At 49.4% G+C, this 23,615-nt stretch overlaps 1 protein-coding gene across 5 annotated transcripts in view; it reads left to right on the plus strand.

Moving 5' to 3' along the window:
* PC (pyruvate carboxylase) overlaps positions 1-23,615 on the plus strand; it is a 94,092-nt gene that overhangs the window by 39,024 nt on the left and 31,453 nt on the right. The window contains exon 1 of one of the 5 annotated variants that reach the window (XM_054570813.1): positions 5,451-5,608. The exons of 3 other annotated variants lie outside the window; for them this stretch is intronic. The gene's annotated coding sequence lies outside the window, so the exon portion shown is untranslated. Of the gene's footprint in view, positions 1-5,450; positions 5,609-9,566; positions 9,586-23,615 lie in introns of those variants that run through there. One more of the 5 variants, XM_054570815.1, reaches the window with a different exon arrangement.

The raw sequence follows: 23,615 nt of genomic DNA on the forward strand, positions 1-23,615 counted from the left end.
TTGAATTGTTGTGGCAACTTAATGAAGATCAATTGACTATGAATGTGAGGGGTTTTGGGGCTCTCAAGTCTATTCTTTGATCTATATGTCTATTCATATCCCAGTACCACACTGTCTTGATTACTATAGCTTTGTAGTAAGTTTTGAAATTGGCAAGTGTGAGTTCACCAATTGTGTTATTCTTTTTCAAGATTCTTTTGGCTGTTCTGGTTCCTTTGTATTCCTCTGTGAATTTTAGGATCATCTTGTCAATTTCTGCAAATAAAGAAAGCTGCAATTTTTATAGGGATTGTATTGAATCTGTAGATCAATTTGGGAAGTATTGCCTTCTTAACAATATTAAGTCTCTGATTAATGAATATGAGGTTGAGTTTAGGTCTTTAATTCTTTCAGTGAGCCCTGACCAGTGTGGCTCATTTGGTTGGATATCATCCTGCAAAGCAAAGGGTTGGTGGTTCATTTTCCCAGTCAGGGCACATACCTAGGTTGTGGGTTTGGTCCCTGGAAAAGGCGCATATGAGAAGCAGCTGATCGATATTTCTCTCTCACTACTGATTGATGTTTCTCCCCCTTTCTTTCTCCCTCCCTTCCATCTCTCTAAAAGAAATACATAAAAATTTTTAGTGATATTTTGTAGTTTTCACTGTACCGGTCTTGCACTTTTTTCTTAAATTTGTTTCTCAGTGTTTAATTATTTTTGAGGTGTGTCTTACTGTGTATTGATTTAACTTTATGTGTTTAACCCCTCTTCCTCACTCTCCCCTTCTTTTTATTTATTGATTTGAGAGAGAAAAGGAGAGGGAGGGGGAAGTGAAGGGGGAGAGAGAGAGAGAGAAATATCACTTTGTCTTTCTGCTTATTTATGCATTCATTGTTTCTTGCCTGTGCCCTGACTAGGGATTGAACCTGCAACCTTGGTGTATCGGGACTACGCTCTAACCAACTGAGCTAGCTGGCCAGGGCCTCTTTCTTTCTCACATAGACTATCTACATAGGGCCTGGCACTTTAGTAGCACAGTGCATTACAGTAAAGATTTAATGGTTTATTTTTTGTCCACACTGCTCTTGAGAAGAACGCCTAGTCATTATTATCCTTGGCCTAATGGTCGAAGAAACCAAAGCCCAGAATGCATTGTTAATGGTAACAGAGGTAGGATGAGGATTTTTCTGATTCATAGCCCACTGCTTCTTCGTCATCATCCTGCATGGGACTGACTCTATTTTCATGCCCCTCCGCCAGTTGTGCCTGTGTCTTGACCTGTCTTATATTGAACTCCAGGGCACAATGGAAAAAGGGTTAAGGCTGACATTACATGGGCTGACCACTGGGGTCACTTTTCTGGGCACCTGTAATGTGCTAGGCTCCTAGGTGTTTCAGAATTTCATGACCTCATTGAGTTCTTGGAACAACTCCATAAGATGGCTCAGGTCCTGCATCTTATCGATCAGGAAACTAAGGTTCACAGGGTCAGGTCAACTCAGGTCAACTCCCAAGTCAAAGAGTGCATTACACGTGGGAACTGCAGTTCAACATAGTTCTCAAAGCTGAAGCTGTGGGACAGAGGAAGGGTATCGGACCTGTTCTTGGAAATTGTGAGGCTGGTCAACACTGGGGTTGGGCTGGGTCAATCCAGAAGCATTTGCTCATTGGCCTGGAGCTGGTATCTCCAAGTGGTGGGCTTGTTGCATCTTTCTGGGCGTTAATGAAGAGACAGTAGAGGCCTGGAAACAGCCCACGTGATCCCATACCTTGTGGCATAGTCCTGTGGGGACTTGCTGATGGTGACCATTAATTTGCCACATATAGGTCTTGCCTACACCATCCACATGGTGAATTTTTAAAATGTAGGGACTGTCACGCACTGTTTATCTATAGCACTTAGCATCATTTGTGTTATCCAGTGGACGTTCTTCACAGGCTTTCTGAAGAGATGAAAGACATTCAACCTGCCTGCTTTGCTCCATAGAGGTCATAGAACTTCCAAGGCCTCTGTGGCTGGGTGTGGGGTGATTGAGAAGAATAGGGTACCAAGGCTATTATTCCTCCCAGGGATCCAGCTGCCCTGAGGGTGTGAGATAAGAGGTAGGGACAGATGCAAGATCTTCCTCTTGTTGGCCATGTCCCCACTCTTGGACCTGAGTGCAATCTGATATGACCTCTGCTTGGAGTCACTGATGGGAAGTCTGGTCTATTATCTGTCCTTCCGAGGGTCAAAAGTGCTGTTGCCACATCCAGGCAACACATGTACCAGAACAGCAGTGAATGTCTTTCCCTTCAGCTTAACTGAGGTAGACTCTTCCTCCCTCCCTCATTTCTGTTTTCCTTAGATGAAGAAAACAAGTATAAAGTAGTAGTAATTGGTGGCTTTGGCAGTGTTTCACAACTGTGCAGAAAGTTCATTGCTGCACTTGTTGATGCTGGATGTTCTGCTTACACTGAAAACAGTGACACAGTGGATGGCATTCTCTATGATGTGCGTGAGGGGTTGAGTTTGCCTTTCTCCCCAGCCTTGTTCTAGCACCTGGTGCCTCAGCCACACCAAGCTGCACACGGCTTGTGAACATACAAAGCCTGGCGGCGTCCCCATCCCACCTCCCATCTCCCTGGAGCACCCCCCCTCTGCCTTCCCTGCCAGTCTGCCTGTCGGCCTCCTCCTCCGTCAGCGCATCGCTGCGATGCTTTCCCTAGCACCCAGCTCCCCTTCTCCCGCCCCCAGCTTCGCGCTGGCAGTTGCTTCTCAGGCCCCTCACCCTACCTGCTTGTTTCTTTATGGTAGTACTCATTTCACTTCTTTTCACTTCTTTTTTATTTTTTTAAATGAGAAATAGTTGACATATAACTTTATGTTAATTTCAGGTATATAACATAGTGATGTGATGTTCATATGTATCGATAAATGATCACCCACAATAAGTCTAGATAACATCCATTACCTCATATAGTTTCCATTTGTTTTCTTGTGATCAGAACTTTTACGATCTACTCTCTTAGCAACTTGCAAATATAAAATACAGTATTGTTAACTATAATCACCATGCTACACTGTACAATTCATTTCACTTCTTTGTTTGCATGTGTCATGACTTCCCTGACCCTGAGTCCTGAGGGCAGGACTGTACCTCAGTCACTATGCGCCCAGCTCTGCCCACTCCCCGCCATGAGCCCTAGGCAGGCTGAGGCTGCACTGGGCTAAACAGAACATATGGCGCTGCTGCTGCTGCTGTTGCTGCTGCTGCTGATGATATTTTTGGCCAAGTCCAGTAACAATCTGTGAAATGCCCACTACAGGCAGAGCTGAGTAAGACGTGGGCCAGCTCTCACACAACTTTTAATCTGGAGGAGGAGTAGAGACACCTGTTCTGAAGGTTCCTGTTCTTCTGCCTGATCTCCATGAAATGATGCGTGAGCAGAAGTAGCTGGGCCCATGAGGAGTGTCCCCTGAGGACAGGCACCAGTGACCCTAGAAGTTGCCAGTCCCTCTGGCCCTAGGAAAACCCAAGCACAGACCTATGTCCCAAGTCCTTTCTCCTCAGAACACAGGACTCAGTACTTACTGGGACTAATCCTGCTCAAGGGTAGGTGACTGGCTTCCTTGATCTTGTCCCAGATGCTGAGTACCACGAGAAGGGTGCCCGATGGCATAGCGCCCGGGGCTGCCAGAAAGTGTCCAGGAGAAGACTGTGGGGAAAGGAGTGTAGGTGCCCAACCGTCTGAGCACCTATTTCTCCTATTTGACCACCAGGGTCTCCCCTACCCTTGTCCTCTTTTGTTGAGCTCTTCAATGTCGGGAGTTTAACAGAAGTTGGAGAAACAGTAGAATGTTAGGATATATTTTCTTCTTCCTGTTTGTACACCTCTCTCATGAGAAAGGTTCTACTTTGATGAGAAAAACTGGGAATATTTGGAAATAGAAACTAGTTATTCATAATAATGAGATCCATTAAGCTCTCATTAACAAGCCTGCAAGGTATGTGTGGTTAATCCCCAATTTACAAATGGCAAAATTAAGACTTGGAGGTAAAATGACTTGCCCAAGGTCGCACATGACAGATCTAAGGTGAGGTCCAGGTCTGTCTCACTCCAGAATCCTGTTCTTCTCTCATGCCTGGCTCATCCTCCATGAGAATCTGGTGTCACCCACCTCTGTAACCCAAGTGTCACTGGCATATCCAGAACATGTGGTGAAGTGTCCCCATCCTCCTTGATTTCAACAAATTCTTGCCCAGGGTTATTCACCCAGAGCGTGTACCTTTTCCTAAGTAGCCTAGGACTTTTCTTGTTGGACCTGGATTGGAATAATCTGTTTCCTGCACTGGTGTCCTGAGGGTTCCACCTCCCCTCCATCAGTTGGGATAAATGTCCGTCTCCTGGCTTCTTTCCAGTGGTGTAGGGAGATGAAGGTAAGGTATGGAAAATGCTTGAAAAAGCAGACGTAGATCTTATGCTGCAGAAATGTCCCTTAGACCATTCTTGCTCTTGTCGTTGTCCCTGGATGAGGCTGAGGCCTGTTTGCGGGTCCAGTGCTGACCAAGGAGAAGAGGTGGAGTCAGAAGTTCCTGTGCAGGTCGGCATCCTGGACCCGGGAGGAGCGAGCAAATTCCCCACCACACTGAGTTTTCATTTAACTCATGGGTCTCCCAGAGACACTGGGGCATGCCCATCGACCCCCACCTGACTTAGGCCGGCTGCCCCATCAGGGGCCTGCATTTCATTGGCCGGCTCAGCCCGTGCCTGCCCACTTCTCTGGAAGCCATCTGCCCTGTCAGGCGGTGAGCACTTGAACCAGAGAGGCCCCCTCTGACTGATTAACTTTGGGTCCTGGAAGGTGAGCAAAGATACAACGGTGAGTTATTGACTGGGCTTTCTTCAAGAACCCCCAGTCAGAGCTCAGCCTGGTTTGTTGCTTGTTTTGGCGATACTGGGGTTGCACCCAGTGGGTGGGAACTCTATTCTTGTTCTCAACTGGTGTGGTAGCTGGGATATGGGTGGATTTAAAAGCTTGCTAATGAAGTCGTACCAGCCCAATGGCTCACAAGAGCCACCAGGTAACATATCCCCTCATGAGGAATCCAGTCCCCCGGCCCCATTCAAAGAAAGCACCCTGATGTCACCAGTTCCCAGAGGGGCATCCTCAGGCATAGCAAGGTCTGGGCAGAAAGAGGAAGATACTAAACTCCTCATTTTTTCCTCCCCCCATTGGATCCTCCGCTCCTTTTCTTAGGCCAGAAGTGCTCTCCTGGCTGGCTCTGCCTCCCTGGTCCTGGCCCTCCTTCTTGGTAAAACCCGAATACCACTGCCCTTTCATCGTTCCGCCAGAATCCGCTGGCAGTGGCTTTTGGCCATCTCCTCCCGGCTCACCCTTGGCCTGGTTTTGTGTTCTTCCCTCAAACAGCCTGTTCAAGGTCTACCCCTCAGCCAGAGACTGGCTCACAAGCAGCCTGTCTGTCCTCTGAGCTGTAGGGGAAAGGGCAGTTCTGGAAAGTCATTGACAGAGGCCTAAGCTAAAACATCGGTAGTAAACAGGCAGTGGGCAGAGGGTGCAGAGGTGGGCGTCGCGGCACCGGGAGCAGTGCAGCCTCCCTGGAGCTCTGCAGACCGGCTGCCACGGTAAGAGGACTGCCTTTCAGAGGCCTCTAGCAGCACATGGTCCTGGGAGGTGTGCCGCACTGGGGCCATTGTTTCTCTTCCCTCTGGAACCCAGCAGCCTTCTGGTATTTTGGAAGGGAGAGGGCAGAAGGATTCTGGGAATGTCCTTAGAGACAGGAATCCAGGGGAGGGGCAGGCTGGATCATTGCTCACAGGCCTCTGGAGACGGTTCTGGTCAGGGACAGGCAAAGCTGAAAAGCCCCGGGTAGAAAACCCTACTTGACAATGAAAATGGGTTCAATGAAAATGAGACATTGGGGTCAGAGGAGGATGGGCCATGGGTCCCAGAGCTCTGGCCCAGAATGCCTTGGTGTGGTGGTGACAGTTGGGGGAAAGGTCACATGGTTCCCATAACTGGGGTCTCTTATGGAAACGGTGGCGCTGCCAGCGGTCAGGGAAGGGTCTGCTCTGAGTCTAGCCCAAGGCCAGCGGCCCAGGGGTCCCCACGTGCTGTGCTTCAGCATCTTGGCCATCCTGGGCCTTGACGAAGTGCTCTGGAGCTGCAGAACAGGAAGGCCTGCCCGTCCCGTAGGAGAGTCCTGTTCTCAACTGGCCTGGTGGCTGGGATAAGGTCACATTAAGTGAATTGATCTGGGTGGACTTAATGAGATGTTCAAGCATTTAGAAACCTTGCTAACGAAGTCATAGCAGGCCAATGGCTCACAAGAACCACTAAGTAACATGTGCCCTTATAAGGAATTTGGGAAAGGAAGGGCTAAGATCAGCTCTCCCCAAGATGTGAGTTTGTGATTATATCCTAGACAGCAATGAAGGGAAAGCATGTAGCTGCTTGCTTTTTGGGAAGCCACATTTCTGGCATTTGAACAGGACTCACTGCTTAGATCTACAAGGAGAGAATTTCTCCCCTTTACTTAGAAGAAAACCTTTCACTCAGTTCAGGGGGAGGAGAAACTGATAAGGGCCCCAAAGGGCTTCTGGTTCTTATCTTCAACTGCAAACAAGCCAGACTCCCTTCCAGCTGTGGGTTAGGAATTCAAGAAGGAAGAAACTGGCTGTGCCTGTGCATGTGCGTGTGCATGTGGTTCCAGGGACAGGTGAGAGGGAGGGACATACATTTCCCTCTGCCTTGTCCCCAGTGTCAGTAATAAATGTGCCTTTTCTCCCTGGTGTTCTGGACCAGGGATGGAGGGATTTGGGCTCCTGTGGCTTTGTTCTCTGTCAGTCTCTATGTGATGGCTGTCATCAGAAGGGTCTCTGAGGCACTGAGACAATTAGCACTTACTAATCTGGAAGGATCTGGAATAATCTCGCCTGTGCATGTGTTCTCCTTCTGATTTGAATGAAATGTCAGTGTGTGAGGACAGGACCTCTTCTCTCTTGTTCAGCTGTATCTCCAGAGCCTGGCACATTGCAAAGGCTCTGTTACTATTGAATGAGTGAACGAATGAGGACTTTTTCTCTGCTTAGCAATTCACTAAGCCTCTCCAACTTCACCTCCCGTTGGTTCCATACCAGCCTTCTCATCTGATCAGCATGTACTTCGTGCCGCCTGACCCTGACCCGAGACTAGTCAGGCTAGACCGTGTTGGCAGGGAGAAGACCGCTGACCCCCACCGTTCCCTCTCACTGCCTGCCCACCCGCTGAGCAGGTGCTGACACCCTGTGTGCCAGGGCTCTTCCTCTGAGTCCAGTCCAAGTCCCCTCCCCCGTAACGTTTTACTTTGCTCTCCTGTTACTTACCCCTCCCCATTTCCTTTTTCTCTCAAAGCAGTTTCTTTGCACATAGTAGGCATTCAATACTCCTTATGTTTTGGGTGTGCTAGTCTTGTCTCCTCACCAGATAAAAAGCTCCTTGAAGGCAGAGGCCATGTTTTATATTAGCCTCTGTCCCTCAGGCGTGCAGTTGTGGGCCTTGGGTGCTCAGTAAACACTTGATAGCTCTGGTGTGAAATCTGACCCTAATCCTTTGACTAGGTATTGTGGTTTACAGCTTATGAAACTGAAGGGACAGTCTGGATTTTCACATACAACAGGTAGCTTAATTGTCAGCCCTCTGTGCCGGAGGACAAAGACATTTTATAGTTGGGTTAACAAGTTCTTAACTGTTTTTTAATAACACTTCCAACATCAGGTATGTGGGTTTTTCCCTCACACCAACCAGTCCTTCCATTCTCTGCAGACACCAGCTGGGCTTCCTACAATTCAGTTCAGTTCTGACACTAACCACTCAGAGTTAGTGCAGACCCCACAGGCTGTCCCCACTTCAGATATCAGTGGCAAGTCCAGGCTTCCCTCCCGAACTTCTGACCAATCAGCTCTAAACCGGAGACTCCTGTGATCCCTTCCTCAGTTTTGATGATTTGCTAGAACAGCTCACAGAACTCAGAAAGTGTATTACTTATTACTACCAGTTTATTGTAAAGGATACCGAGGAACAGCCAGATGAAGAGGTGCATAGGAGGTGTGAGCGGGCCCCCAGTGCAGGAGCTTCTGTCCCGTGGAGTTGGGGTGTATCACCCTCCCAGCACATGGATGCACATACTAACTTGGAAGCTCTCTGAACCCTGTTGTTTAGAGTTCTTATGGAGGCTCCACTAGGTAGGCAAGATTGACTGTTTCCCTGGCCATTGGTGGTTAACTCAATCTCCAGCCCTACTCCGCCCCGACCCCTCTAATCTCAAGGTTGGTTTCTCTGTCAACCAGCTCCCATCCTGACGCTTCCTAGGGACCCACCGGGAGTCATCGCATTAGCACAAACTCAGGTGTGTTCAAAAGGGGCCTATTATGAACAACAAAAGATGCTCCTGTTTCCCCTACCCTCAGGAAATTTTAAGGGTTTTAAGAGCTCTGTGCCGGGAACTAAAAAGCAAATATATATATTTATAGTTTGTCTGGAAAAAGTCCAGCTGTTGTTACTGTAACGAAAATGGTTTGCGCCACATTGATGTAACCGGCTAGCCAAGGAGAGTGGACTGGAACGCACATGTGTGAACAATGATGGCTCTACCGTACTAGTCAGTGGGGGCGGTAGACTCTGTTGAGTGAGCATGTGTACTTATGTGCCCGTCACATTCAAAATGACTCTGCGAGTAGAGCAACGAACCTGCATCAAATTTTGCATTAAGCTTAAACATTTCTCTGTGGAAACTGTTCAGATGATTCAGAGGCTTTCAGGGACGATGCAATGAGTGCAGCGCAAATAAAAGTGTGGCATGAATGCCTCAAAGATGGTCAAGAATCTGTTGAAAGTGATCCATGTCTGGAAGGCCTGCAACAAGCAGAGCACCTGAGAATGTTGAGTGTGTATGGGCTGCAATCAACAAAGGTCGGCGACTGACAGTGCGAGAACTAGAAGCTGATCTGGGGATTCAGAAAACTACTGTGTCCGAGTTTTGATGCAGGATCTTGGCATGAAGTGTATTGTGGCAAAATTCATTCCATGGCTTCTGCTACCAGAGCAGAAGGAACACTGTGCTGCAGTTGCTAATGACTTGATTTAAACCGCTACCAATGAACCAGATTTCCTTGAGAAGGTCATCACGCTGGGAAAACTTAGTGAGGTCTGTTTCCAAGGAGCCTACTCTGATGGGGACTGAGACGTCATTGTCCTGTGTACAGTGTTCTTGTATCTTGTATCCTCTTCAATAAATGTTTGTATTTTTCGTAGCACATAGCTGGACACTTTCTGGACAGACCTTGTATTCCTTGTAGGTCACAATGTCACGCAGATGCAGAGAGGCAGAGTGATTCCCAGGGTCATACGGCCAGATGGTGACAGAGGTGGAATTTGAACCTGATTTTCTGACTCTAAGGCCTTGCCCTTTCCACGGAATCACAGCAGTGCAGGGCCCACAGCAGCAAATGCGGACGCATGGCCCCATCCCCTCCGCAAGGCTGCCGTCTGCGGTGCTCCATCGCGCCGTGCCCCCAGGACCCTGGCTGCTTTTCTCTTTATCCTGCAGAAAGCGAGGAGTTCAGTAAGTGATGCTAGGGTAGGCGGGGGTGGGGGGGTGCAGCAGATGGCGCTGGAAAGCCCCATTTTCCTTATCTGTAAAATGAAGATAATCCTGCCCTTCCTACCTGTCAGGGCTGCTGTTAGCAGCATAAGAGAGTGTCTATTAAAATACCTTATAAACTGCAGAGAGCCATAAAAACAGTGCCAAATATAACCATAATATGCAAGTGACGGTGCAATAAAGCTGTCATATAGTATAATACCCACATTACAAGTGTTGGGAGGCTGACCTGGGTGGTGCCTTGTCCGGGGCCTGGCACTTAAGAGACATGTGTAGCTATTAGTAATTATTGTTTCCACCATTATTATAAGATACCACCTCTTCCCCTGCATAGGAGCAGGTGGCACTGGGCAGGCACCCTTGTGTCCGCGCCGCTGGGGTTGGGACTGCGAGGATGGGAAAGGCAGTTTTTCACCTGGGGCTTTCGTAATGCACTTACCACCTCAGTCCAAACCCAGTTTTCCTGTGAGGTCCAAAGTTCTCAGGTGGGGTGCGTCCCCCCGCCCTCCAGGGAATTTTCAGCGATTTAACTTTTCCCGGTTGAGGAGAGACTGCTGTGTTCAGATGAACACTCCCCTTGCCACTGGTGAGCATAAAAGCGAGGCTTGGCCCGTCCCCCTGCTGAGGGCCGTTGCCAGAGCTCCTGGCAGGCCGCCCTCCTCTGCTCCCCGCCTGGGTGTGCATTCAGGGCACAGGCCAGCGTGGGCCTGCGAGCCTCTGGCCGGCCATTTCTGCAGAGTCCAGAACAGCCTGGGAGAAGTTTCTGCTCCACCAGTGGGGTGCCCCGTCGGCCTCCCTCCACGGAGTGGGAGGGCAGCGTGACCGTGATGAGGAAGAGCTCTGGTAGAGAGGAGACTGGGGGGAGGGGTGACTCCAATCCAGCTGGAGGGGGTGGGGATGCCCTTCGCATGGCGACCAAAGGCCTGGGGTTGGCTGAGGGCAAGCGGAAGGGTTGAGGAGGAGAAGGTGTAGGCTGGCAGGCAGGGGAGAGAGGATGTTAACTAGTACTGGGTCATAGATCCAAAACCTATGCACGGGCTGTTTCTGGGAATCAGGACAGAGTCTAAGGTCCCTTCGGAACCATGAGCCAACCAGAGTATGAGGGCCTTCAACCTTTGAGACTGTGGCCAAGGTATTTATCCTAAGTTTCTGTTTCCTTACTTACAAAGCTGTGACCATAACACCTGCCTTACAAAGTTTCTGATAACTAAATGAGAAAATGTAGCTTAAAGCAGTCGCTGGCACGCGGTAGCCAGCCCATGCAAACGCAGATGGTGTTGGCGGTTTGGGCTCTGCCTTGTGTGCCTCTGTGGTCATTCGGATAAAAATCAGCAATAGTGGGGGCCTATAGTGCCATCTCTGGGAAGCCTCTGGCCCAGCTTTCATGCTTGAATTCCAAAGCAGAGAGTGAAAGGTCAAATCAAGGGGATACAGAACTATGTTGCCCAGGAGGTCAAGAATAGGGAGAGGAAGCAGCAGCAACTATAGGCAAGGCCATGTCCTGTCAGGGTTGCTGTTTACTTTCTTCCTTCCAGGAACTGAACCTCCTTGTCATTGAATTCCCTTGCCATTTCCTTGGCTCACGGACTCAGCACTTTGGTGATCAGTTTATCCGGAGAACTGATAGTTTTCACACTGAGTGAGGTCCCACAGTGCCTTGCTCTGGGGGATGTTTGGGGTGCGGGTGCCTAGCAGAACAGTGGTAAAGGCGGGCCAGGAATGTTGAAGGTCACACATCAGCTCTGAATAACTGATTCAGCCGATGAAGCCAGGCACCCAAGGGAGGTTGAAGCACCCAGGGAGGGGCAACAGCGCTAGGCTTGAAGGGGTCGAGAGACGAAAGAGTGTTTCCTCCAGACTCCAGAGCGGGTTGACAGTATGGAGGCCGCGATACCCAGCAGGAGGTGTCATAGCGGCAGGACACAACCCCAGTCAGGACTGTGGCACCTACCAACAGAGAGCGGGAAAGATATGCCCCTTGCTCTCTCCTCTCACCCTCCTCTCTCTGGTTCGTGCCTGCCATTGGCTAAACCTGTGGGCAGCCAGCCAACAAGGAGCATAGGTGACTCTGTCCACAGGGGTAAGTTCCCTGGACGTGGAGCAGGGCAGAGATAGGGGACACAGGGAGGTGAGCGGAGAGTAACCAACCAGGAGAAGTGGGGGCGGGAGAGCGATGGCCTGCCCAGGGGCCAGAGCCGCTGCTGCTTCAGGGGCGGTGCCTACCTCCCAATCAAAGCCAGTCACCTATTTTACATTTGGTGATCTAGGGCAATTAAGAGAGATAATGAAGTGAAAGGCATACAGATTGGAAAGGAAGAAGTAAAAGTATGTTTATTCACAGTGGACATGATCTTGTATAGGAAAACCTAAGGAATTCACTAGAAATCTATTAGAACTAATAAGGGAGTTTGGCAAGGTTGCAGGACAAATATCAATGTACAAAAATCAATTGTATTCCTATATAGTCGCAGTGAGCAAACTGAAAATGAAGAAAACAGTTATATTTACAATAGGATCAAGAAGAATAAAGTACTTAGGAATAAATTTAACAAAGGAAGTGTAAATATTATGCTCTTAAAAGTATAAAACTGTTGAAAAAATTAAAAAAGATCTAAACAAATCGAATCCCCATGTTTGTGGGTCAGAAGACTTAATGCTCTTTTATTTAAAATATTATTTATTTTTAGAGAGAGGGGAAGGGAGGGAGAGGAACATCGATGTGCAAGAGAAACATCGATTGGTTGCCTCTCACATGCCCCCAACTAGGGACCTGGCCCGCAACCCAGGCATGTGCCCTGACCAGGAATTGAACCTGTGACCTTTTGGTCTGTGGGATGATGCCCACCCCATTGAGCCACACCAGTCAGGGTGAGAAGATGTAATGTTGTTAAAAGGCAATACTCCCCAATTTGATATACAGATTCAATGCAATCCCTGTCAGAATCCCAGCTGCCTTTATTTCCAGAAATTGACAAGATGATTCTAAAATTTATATAGAAATAAGTGCAAGCGAACCAGAACAGCCAAAAAAGAACCTTGAAAAAGAACACAGTCGTAGGACTCATACTTCCCGATTTCAAAACTTACTACAAAGCTACAGCAATCAAGACAGTTACAGACTGAGTCCTGACTGGCATGCCTCAGTGGGTTGGGCATCATCCAACAAAGCAAAAGGTCTCTGGTTCGATTCCCAGTCAGGGCACATGCCTGGGTGGTAGGCCAGGTCCCTGGGTAGAGTGTGTTTGGGAAGCAGCTGATCTCTGTTTCTCTTTCTCTTCTCCCACTTTCTCCCTCTTTCTCTAAAATCAATAAACACATCCTCGGGTGAGGGTTAAAAAAAAAATCATCATCAATTTAAAAATGGGTAAAGGATCTGAATAGATATTTCTCCAAAGAAGATAAACAAATAGTAAGTAGGTGAAAAATATGCTCAATGCCATTAGCCATCAAGGAATTGTAAATCAAAACTATAGTAAGATGCCACTTGATCCCCCCTAGGCTGGCTAATCAGAAAGACACGAGTGTTGGTGGGACATGTAGGGGAGCAGCTGCTGTGGAAAACAGTCTGTCAGTTCCCCACACAGTCAGACACGGAGTGCCCATGTGACCCAGCAGTGTCACTCCCAAACGAACACGTGAGAGAAATGAAAACGCATGACCACCCAAAGACTTCTACACAAATGTTCATAGCAGCATTGTCCACGTTAGTCAAAAAGCAGTGTCGATGTAAGAAATGTCCAAACCTGCAGAGAATTTTTGTAAGAGTTTATTTGAGCCAAACTGATGACATGTGCCAGGGAGTCAGATCTCAAATGCTCCAGGAAGTAACAATTTTGCAGCTTCTTTTATGCATTTGACATTAAAGAGGGGATGTAACTGTATTGCCTGTATGGTATATGGAGTATATCTCAATAAAGCAGTTAAAAAAACAAAAAAACAAAACAACCCCAAAACCTGCAAATGCCTGGCGCCCAGGAGTAATCCCGTAAGCTAGAAGACTGACTGAGTGAGGAAACCTGCCTAGTGTTTTATAGCTGCTGGCCCTGGCTCCCTAGCTAGGCGGAGGTGCATCCTTGGCCTCATGTTCTGGATCTCAGAGCATGGGAAGACCCCGGCTCAGGTAGAAAATCTTCATTCCACTCAGTTGTATTTGGTTCAGTGAAACATATTTGGGACCCTGCTGCGAACCAGGTACCAAGCCAGGTACTCTCGTGAAAAACCAGGGACTCTGAGCTGGCCAGGCTTGATGATTCTTGAGTTGGTTGCTCCGCGTGGGTCCTTGTGGGCCTTGTTTTTCTCGTTAGTAAAACGAAGGTTGATCCCCACGGGACTGCGGTGGGAAGTACGCCAACTAGAAGGTGCCTTGGGTATGGAGTGGGCAGAAGGCCAAAGTTTCCTTCCAGTTGAATGTCAAATGTAACTGGGGGGAAAAAAAGTTAAAAATTCCAAAAAACGGAGGGAAGAAAGAGAGAGGTTGGAAAAGGCGTTAAGAGAAGAAATAATATAAATCAGTGCCTTAAAATAAAAGAATAATTTTCATGTTGAGATTATTAAAATTTTTCATTTTGATATTCTCACAGGTTGATTAGTGTTGCAGAAAGGCTTCTGAACTACCCTGACATGGAGAGAGAGCTTCGTGCATTTCTCCCTTAGCTCATCCTCATGTTTTGAGCGAATTAGGCACTCTACTCCAGGCCCTTACAAAGGAAACAGAGGCCTCTTTATTTGGCTTCCGTAAGCCAAAACGGAAAAGGGTGAAGGACGCCGCTCACCCAGACCCCGACTGCCGGTCCTGTGTCAAGGTGGCATACTCGGCCATCGGGGTGATGGTTCAGGAGTGGCTCTCGGGGAGGTGAAAAAGGGCCCCGAATGCAGCATTTGCCAATTTCTGTGGTGCACGTTCGCCCAAGGCGGACAATTGCAGGCTACCAGTGGGATGTCCCTGGGCAGGGAGTTGGGAGATTCAAGTGAGCCGGTGGGGGTGCGCTGTGCTTGGAATGCGGTAGCGTGGCTCACCACGGTGGAGATGGGGGGTCCTTGCTGACTTGACACAGGTGAGCTGGGGACCCATTTCTTAGGTTGTCTCTTCTGGTTAAGTAGGCCATCCAGGTCATGTAGTGCTACAAAACAGGGCCCTGCCCGGGCCTCGGCTGTCCTGGGGTTCTCCCTTCGTGGCCCCAGCCCCGGTCCATCGGAAGGAGGTCCAGTCCCTGCTGTTCAGCCTCCAGGTGCTGGCCTTAAAAGCTCACATTTATAATAAAGGCTGATTATGGCCTGGATACTGTTCTGAGCACTTCCCAGGCATTAACTCATCTGATCTTTGTGACAACTCTATGCTCAGTTACTGTTAACACCCCTGATTTGTAGGTAGAGAAATTGAGACCCATAGGTTACGCGACTTGCCCAGAGCCAGTGGGCTTGGTGGAGCCCTGATCTGAACCCACGCAGCTGGACCCCCAGCATCTCTGTGTTGACCCCAGCCACATTATGTCAGCACCTCTGAATTCTCCGGACCTGTTTGTTCTCTCCTGAGACACAGCGGGGCCTCGGCACTGCCGGCTCGCTGTGGCTGCCAGATAAATACAGGATGCCTGGGTCGGTGTTAATTTTAGATAAACAACAAATAATTTTATAGTGTCAGTATGCCCCAAATATTGCATGGGATATTCTTCTATATTTAAAAAATGCTGTTTATCTGAAGTTCAGAACTTAACTGCATGGTCTGCATTTTAATTCACTAAAACTTGCAGCCCTCAGCTCGATGGCTTTATCTTGGCTGATAAAGAGAGTCAGGAGTTCTGGAGGAGATTGGCATTGGTCTTGCCGATAACATTCCTCTGCCAGGCTGTGCTGAAGGCTCCACGTCTCCAACCTGTGGTGCATTTTATTTTATTTATTTATGAGAGAGAAACATTGAGTTGTTCCACTTATTTATGCACTCATTGGTTGATTCTCCTATGTGCCCTGACCGAGGATCAAACTTGCAACACTGGCCTATTGGAACGGTGCTCTAACCAGCTGAGCCACCCGGCCAGGGTTCATAGTACATTTTAAAGTAAAACATACTTAATATCTAAACTCCAAGCCTGTCTAACTTTTGCTTTTTTTTTTCTTTTTTTTTTTTGTAATGAAGGAATATTAAAACAGCATCTGGTAGGAACAGGTAGAAAACTGCTTTGCTTCTCATCCTCCAAGGACAGATCATCACAAAAGAAATTTAAGAAATCTTATACAGTATCACATTTTGCTCTTCCAGAAGAATCTCTTGACCTAAAGCAGCTCATTCAGAAAACTAACTTCTTTTAAAACACCCTTAGAGGGAAATATCACTGCTTTGTCTGATTTGCATCTTTTGCCGAGTTTACTGGCCAGACATTTTACTTCAAGTTGAATCTCAGCCATCTCTGATGCAGGGCGAACCCATCATCCTGGCCTCTTGCAGCAGCTGTGGCGTGTGTATGTGAACAGAAAGCCCTGCTGTCTGCAGATCTGTCTCCTCGGGCTGCTGCTTCCCTGGCCATGCCTCCCGGAACACAGTATCTGGGTCTGTCAGTCTGGAGAGCCACAGTGCAAAAGCCACTGGTCATTTCAGACTTTGACCAAGTCTGTGCACTGGGTGACACCTGGGTCCCAACCAGCTACATCCTTAGAGCTGCCTGTGGCCAGATACTGGAATATTGCACACTGGGACTGTCCCAGAACTTGTAGAGGCTTTGGTCTCAGAGGAGGGATGCATGCTCCGTTCAAGGCCAGTCTTTGACCCGAGCCTCAGAGCCTCCCTCCCCGGCTTGCTCCAGGTTTTATTTGCGTCCCCGCCTCCATTTCTGCAACCCTCCTCTTTCCCATTCTTCTTTGCTCTAACTTGCTGGAGATTTTCTCATGTCTGCCACCTGTATAATGAAGAATAGAGTCCTGTCTACAATACATAAAGACGTAGGACAGCCCTGGCCAGTGTGGCACAGTTGGTTGGCGCATCGTTCTCGTAAACCAAAAGGTCATGGATTCAATTCCCTGTCAACACACATGCCTAGTTTGCGGTTCAATTGGGACATGTAAGAGAGGCAACTGATCGATGTTTCTCTCACATTAATGTTTCTCTCCCTCTTCCTCTCCCTTCTTTCCTCTCTAAAAGCAATAAGCATGTCCTCGGGTGAGGATTAAAAGAAAAGAAAAGACAGTACAACTCAGAGAAGAAAATGTCAACCAGCCCAGCAGAAAAAGGAGCAAATGATATGAACAGGCAATTCATCAAAGAGAAAACCTAAAATTATCTCCACAATCATGAGAAAATATCCGATTTTACTACCAAGCAGGGAAATGAAAATTAAAACAAGATACTATTTTATGCCCATGAGATTGACAGAAATCAAAGCCTGACAATAGAAGAGCTGGCAAAGATGTGGGGAAATAGCAAGTCGGTTATCCTTCCAAATGGCTGCAGAAATTAGGAGGACTTGGGAGCTGGCTATAAGGCAGCACCAATGTGCACAGCGTGCCTGCCATCCGATGGAGCAGTTTCAGTTCTAGGCAGAGACCTTAGAGGGACTCTTGCACGTTTTTGTGTACGGCAACAAGGTCATTTTTTAACATTTCAATTGACGTTTTAGCATGATTTTCCAAACATACATAAGAATGGAGTGAATAGTACAGTGAATTTCATGTACCTGTCGCCCAGTTTCAACAGTGATCATTTGCCAATCTATACATCGTAGTTCTTTCTGGTTAAAGTTGAGAAACAACGTGTAGTCCCCTCATTTGGGCCTGGATAAACTGTATACTTCATATTACACAGCCATCAAAGCTAATGCGCTAGCACTACTTGCATCAATGTGAATAGATTCCAAATACTATATTGGGTGGGAAAAAAGCAAGTTAAAAAATGACATTAAATTATTAGTGGAAAAATTAAAACCCAAGCATGTGGGTCCGGGTGCCCAGATGTCTAATCAGTGTGAAATCAGCAAAGGGGAAGCACCTGCGGTGACACTGGAGTCCGCAGCCCCGGGGGATTAGGGAAGAATGGGGACTATAACTGCTTGTGGGACACGCTTTTCCTCTGGTTAAATTTAACTGTTACTTTTATCAAAATAGTGCATGTGGACACTTCAGAGAGTCAGACTGTGCCACGAGGCTTATAAAAACGTCCTCAGCGCAGCCCCCTGGCTGGCACCGGAGAGACAGCCCCTTTAACTCCCAGCTGCGTCCCGTCCTGTTTCCAGATGGCATCTGACTCACTTTATCGACCTCCTCCAGTGGCAGGTTTAGCTCCCTTTTACCTCTGCCCCAGCCAGCCCCTAGGTGTGTACCCACCGTCCCTGGTCCTCTCAACATGGCTATGTAACCATTTGTGTTGAAGCACGGTTTCAGTTTTTACCTTATTGAAATCAAGTTAATGTTCACACTTGAGAACACCGAGTGTACATGCGGTGACATTTTCTAGTGCAACTTCTCAGTTTCCGGAAGTTACTTTTTGCCTCATTCCTTTATCCTCAGATGCATAGTAAACTACCCTCTCCCTTCATTGTTTCAGAGACCCAGGTGATCTAGACTTTTTTTGTTTGTTTAAGCCTCCCCATCATCCCCTGCAGAAGCATCCAGCCCCGGGAGCTTTCTGGCCTCCACTGTCATCTTGTGGTCCTCCAGGCCGCTGGACAGCCAGTGCGCAGGGACCTCCTTCACCATCACACTGAGGATCTGTCTTCTTCCTTCTTGCTTCCTTCTGTGCTGGCTCCCTAGGTCCCTGCACCCTGTCTTCCTCAGTCTTGGTTCATCTATTCCCTGTGTTTTAGTGCCCATCCCCCAGGAGCTTCCCGGGCAAACAGTATGAGGGCCGTAAACTTCCCTTGGCCAAGCACGTCTGAAATAGTTTTATTTTGGCCCCACACTTGATTGATAGTCTAACTGGGTAGAGAACTCTAGGTTGGAGAACATCTTCCCTTAGAAGTAGCTTCTGGCTCATTGTCACTGTTGAAGACTGTCACATGATCACCTTGGTCTTATTCTCTTTGGAAGCGCAGCAGCCTGAGTGATTACCCCAGTGATATTCAGGTCCTTATCCTTGGGGTCTGTAAATGCCACCTTATAAGGAAAAAGGGCCTTTGCAGATGTGATGAAGTTGGAGACCTCGACACGGGGAGATAATCCTGGATTACCCGGGGAGCTCTGGGTGCCATCACACATGTCCCCAGGAGAGAGAGGTAGCGGGTTAGACGCACACTGCAGAGAAGGCAGTGTGCGGACGGACCAGAGTGACACAGCTGCCAGCAGAGGCCTTCGAGTAGCCACCAGGAGCTGGAGGAGGCGCGAAGGGACACTCCCCTGGAGCTCCTGGAGGAAGCAGGGCCCTCCCGCACCCTGATTTCAGCCCAGTGAAGCACGCTGACCTCCTCCCTCCAAAACTGAAAGAGGGCACATTTCTGTCGTTTGAAGCCCCCGAGTCTGTGGTAATTTGTTACGGTAGCCCCAGGAAATGAATACAGGAAGCTCCCTGTGGATCCCATTGCCCAGTGGGACTGGGGGCATCGTGCTGGAACCTCAGAGAACCCACACAACCCGAAGGCATGTCCTTCAGCTTCAGGAAACGTTCTGGATAGTTCTCCCCTGCTCTCCCTCGGGGAACTCCCTGGAGCTGGGCACCGGGCCCCCTGTACTCAGTCTCATAATTCCGTGCCTCTTCTCCAGTTTGCCGTATGTCCATCTTTTCACTGTGCTTTCTGAGTGATATCCTCGACTGTCTTCTAATTCTTCTATTTATTATGTTTAAAATGTCTTCAACTCTATTTTTAATTTCCTAGAGCTCTTTCTTGTTGCCTTTTTAAAATAGCTGCCGCCTCTCTGTGCAATAGTTTCTCTTCTCTGGGAAGATTAATTCTAGCTTTTTCTAAGTATCTGCTTTCTCCACTACTGTCCTCTTCAGCATTCCCTTGTTTTAATTCCTAATTTGTTTTGGTGAATTTTTTGGTGATTTCCTCAAGTAGCTGGTGATTGGGGTTGTCTGTTCATCTTGAAGACCAACACCCCAACCAACAGAAAAGCCTGGGCTCGGTGTCCTTGCCTTGGGAGAGGAGTCAGCAGGCTGCCTCTTTCTTCCGGCGCCCACAAAATGTCAGCAGCCATGGGAATTCAGTCTTGGGCTGCTCGCTTCCTGGAAATGGGTCCTCAGTGCGCTGCCTGGGACTCTGCCCGGGGACTACTTTGTGGAAGCCGCGGGGTCTGCAGTCTCCCCGTCTGTAGACCTTCCACAACTCCCAGTGTTCTGGCTTGTGCCTCTGCCCGGGCTTGGCCACGTGGCCAGGGACCCAGCCCCTCCTGTGAGGTACCAGTGCCGGGTACCTGGCACTCCCTAGCAGCGTGCCCTTGGGCACGTGACTACTTCGGTCCTGCTTGGTTCTCAGTTTGCAGGCCTAGAGCTGGGAGCACAGGTGAACCTGTTCCAAGGGTCTTTAGGAGGATTCCGCGAGAGACGACAGAGGAGTTTTCAGGGGCCATGGGTATTTGATGTGCTTGTTCTGCTAGGGGTGGGAGGCTTCCCTGGTCACTTGTGATGGGGGGACAGGTCTGGGACTGTCCATTAGACCATCATCAGCCTTCTGTTTGCAGCCCCACCTTCTGAGGCACCCGACCTGCCAAGTTCCACACTCCTGTAGCTCAAATTTGCCTGTATGTTCTCCATCCCTTGTCATTGCCATGGGTCCACCTACTTTCGGTCATCCAATTTATTGACCTCTCTCATCTGCCGCCGCCGGCTTCCCCATTCTTTGTCCTTGTGGGTTTGTGCCCTTTAAGAGTCTCATGTTGTGCTGACTGAGCTAGCTGGTACCTGGGTTGTGCTCCTTAAAAAAAAAAAATCCTCTTGCTGATGTTTTAGTGGGATTTTGAGGAGGGGTGGGGGTTAGAAATGAACCCTATGTTTGATCCGCAACATTTCACCAGATTAGTTCTTACCATGAAATGTGAAGTAAATATATCAACTTATCAAAGTGACATCAGCTTATTCTGGGTTCTGGGTCTTATATTGCCAGATGTATTGTTTGTATTTTTCAGACGTTTAATTACAAAAGAAGTCTCTTGACCCCAGTATCCTCTAGCTCATCTGCCCTGCTCCTCTTCTTACCTAAGGATCTGTAAGTCTTGCCCAGACTTTGGGGAGTTGCAGTAGGCTCCTCCTCACCTCTCTCTCCCGCTCTCAGGGTTCGTGTCTGCCCCCTGGAGCGCCTACTGGCGCCACCAGTGAGCCTCTGCTTTTCCCGTCCTCATCAGAGCTCTGCTGCTGTAGACACCAATCGTCGTTCAGAACGCTTGGCTCTTGCGGAGGCATTCCCGTGGCCCTGGCCGGTCCCTGGGTGTCCCTCTGCTCACGCAGTTGGCGGGCGTTTTTCGCTGTCCCGTCCACCCCCCCTGCCCTCCTCTCCCCAGCAGGCTGCCTGCAGGCTGCCGGCAACTCCTCAGTCTCCCTCCCCAGCTCCAAGCTCTTGCTCTGCATAGACTCCCTTCACAGGTGAGTAGCTTGAAGGTAGCTCAAGCTGGTCAGGGTCAAAGCTGAGCCCGCCAGTCGCCCACCTACTTCTCCTTCTGTGTTCTTTAACTGGGTGTTCACCCCTTCCCTTAAAACAGGAGCCCGTGTCACCCTCACTGGCGGGCTCCTCACCCCTCATCCAGCAAGTGCTGGCAGTGTTAGCTCCGGCGCGTCTCTTCACTCAGTTCTCGTTCTCTCTTGCTTACATTAGAACACCTTTCTCGTTTGCCCTCTGTCTCTGGTCTTTCCTCCTCAAATCCAGCTTCCTTGGAATGGCCACAGTGGTCGCCCTGGACTGCAAACCTCTTCTCCCTGCCCGGTTTCTTTGGTCCCATCCCCTGACGTTTTGGGCACAGTCCATGCCCCTTGCTGTGCGCGGAAGCTCCCACCCTGAAGGTGAGGTGTCTGCCCTGGGTCCCTCCCTGCCTCTGGCCTCAGGGGGCTTCACCAGGCTGTTTTCTCCTTTGTCACCACATCAGAGCCACTTCCCTATGCCTTGGCCTTTCTCCATGAAGCCCTCCTGCTGAGCTCTCCACGCCTCCACCCGCTGGCACGGGCAAGCACCCATGTCTGCTGCCGACAGCCTGGCTGTCCCCGGCCCAGAGCGGAGCGCTGGTCGCTGCCCCGCACAGCCCCGCCCTGCTCGGGAGGCTGCGCTGGGCCCTGTGCGAGGCTGAGCAGATGAGAGGAGGGAGCATTTTTACCCCTGTGCTCCCCAGCCCCTGATGTTTCGGTCTCTGTGAGCTCCGGTGGGGCAGTCTATTTGTTCCCTATTTATTCCCTGAGGCTGCCATAGCGAAGCACCAAAACAGGATGGCCAACAACAACAGAGAGTTACTGTCCCCCAGTCTAAAGGCTGGAATCCTGAATCAAGGTGCTGGCAGTGCCGTGTCCCTCCTGACAGCTCTAGGGGAGAACCCTTCTCCATCTCTTCTAGTTCCGGTGTTTTCCAGCAATCCTGGGCATTCCGTGACTTACAGATGCATCTCTCTGGGCACATGGCCTTCTCCTAGTGTCTTCACACTGTCTTCCCTCTGTGTGTATCTGTCTGTGTCCACATTTCCCCATGTTTCCACCAAGCATATTGGATGAGGGCCCACCCTAGTGACCTTGTTTTCACTTACCCCTAGAAAGACCCTATTTCTGACTGAGGTCACATTCTGTGGCCCTGGGGGTGGGACTTCCACATGTCTCTTTGGGGAACACGATTCAGTCCATACAGTGGCATCCACTTTCCTGCCACCTTGGAACAGGGTGAACTGAGTAAGCGAGTGGGGATCCTGTGGGACTATTGTGGACTATGACGGCGCCAGAGAGCTTTCTGGACCACTTGTATGTCTGCTGTGTCCCGGTGTCCAGCTTCCTGCACAGCACGTTCCAGCCATGTTTAAAATTGACACCTCATTCAGCCCTGACAGGCTTTCCTGGTTCCCAAACGCAATGCTTTTGCAGTACTTTTTGCTGATCTTGCCCTTTTGACTTTGTGTCAACACTTTGGGCTCTGATATATGTGTAAGCGGTACTTGTGTGCTCCACTAGCTTGTGTGTGCTGTCCCTAGCAGGGGCCATGCCTTATTGATCTTTGTCTAAGAGCTCTGTAATACTTCTGGGCTCACACTACTCTGCAAACTCATTGTATGACCTGGAGAATCCATCCATCTGTCCATCCATCCAGCCAGTCCTCCATCCATCCACTCATTCATTTATCAGTTCATTCCCCAGGCATTTAATTCAGTGTCAGGCACTGTGCAGAGTGCAAGGGAGACACTGGGGGACAAAATAGATGGAGGGTCCTGTCCCCAAGGTCCTCACAGTGTCCCCTTTGAGATGGGTTATAACACAAATGCTCTTTCCTGAGGACACAGACAGAACCTCAAGGGGAGCCCTCCTAAGCAAGAGGACAGTGGGGTGGGGCAAGGACACTGACAGAGCTGAAATGTGCTGAAATGGCTGCCCTGGGGGGACATGCGAGCCAGCTGGGGCAGCAGAGGTGTCCAGGAAGGCCTCCCTGAGCGAGTGTGAAAGGATGTGGAGCAGTTAGGGCACGTGGCCTTCCCACTGTGAGTCAGGTACCTGGGCAGAGGTGTGCAGGTCGGCAGTAGCGCTCCTTTTGCACCAGGGGGCAGTGTTCACCCTGAAAGTCTTGCCCTCGAATGAGGCTGGGACCTGGCAACCAGTGCCATGCCAGCCAGCCCTCTACCTGTCCCTGTCCTTCCCTGTCACCCCCCTGCTGGCTCTGAAACCCCTCACTCTCCTCCTTTCTTGCAGCCTCCCATTCCCCAGTCCACAAATCCCCATGGCCCGCACAGTGCTAAGTGTCCCAGTTGTCTCCGTTCCACCCTCTCCTCTCTCCCTGCCGCCTTAAATCCAGGGTAGCCGGGGTGATGTGGAGCTGCGCTGGCGTGGTGCTGAACCACTGCGGTCCTCTCAGGGCAGGAGCCGCTGGGCCGTGCTGTTCCAGGCCCACGTGCTGTTT

This window comes from Pteronotus mesoamericanus, unplaced genomic scaffold (genome assembly GCF_021234165.1).
Source record: "Pteronotus mesoamericanus isolate MK-2021 breed Mesoamerican mustached bat unplaced genomic scaffold, CSHL_Meso_final contig_214, whole genome shotgun sequence".
In the NCBI taxonomy this organism is placed as follows: Eukaryota; Metazoa; Chordata; class Mammalia; order Chiroptera; family Mormoopidae; genus Pteronotus; species Pteronotus mesoamericanus.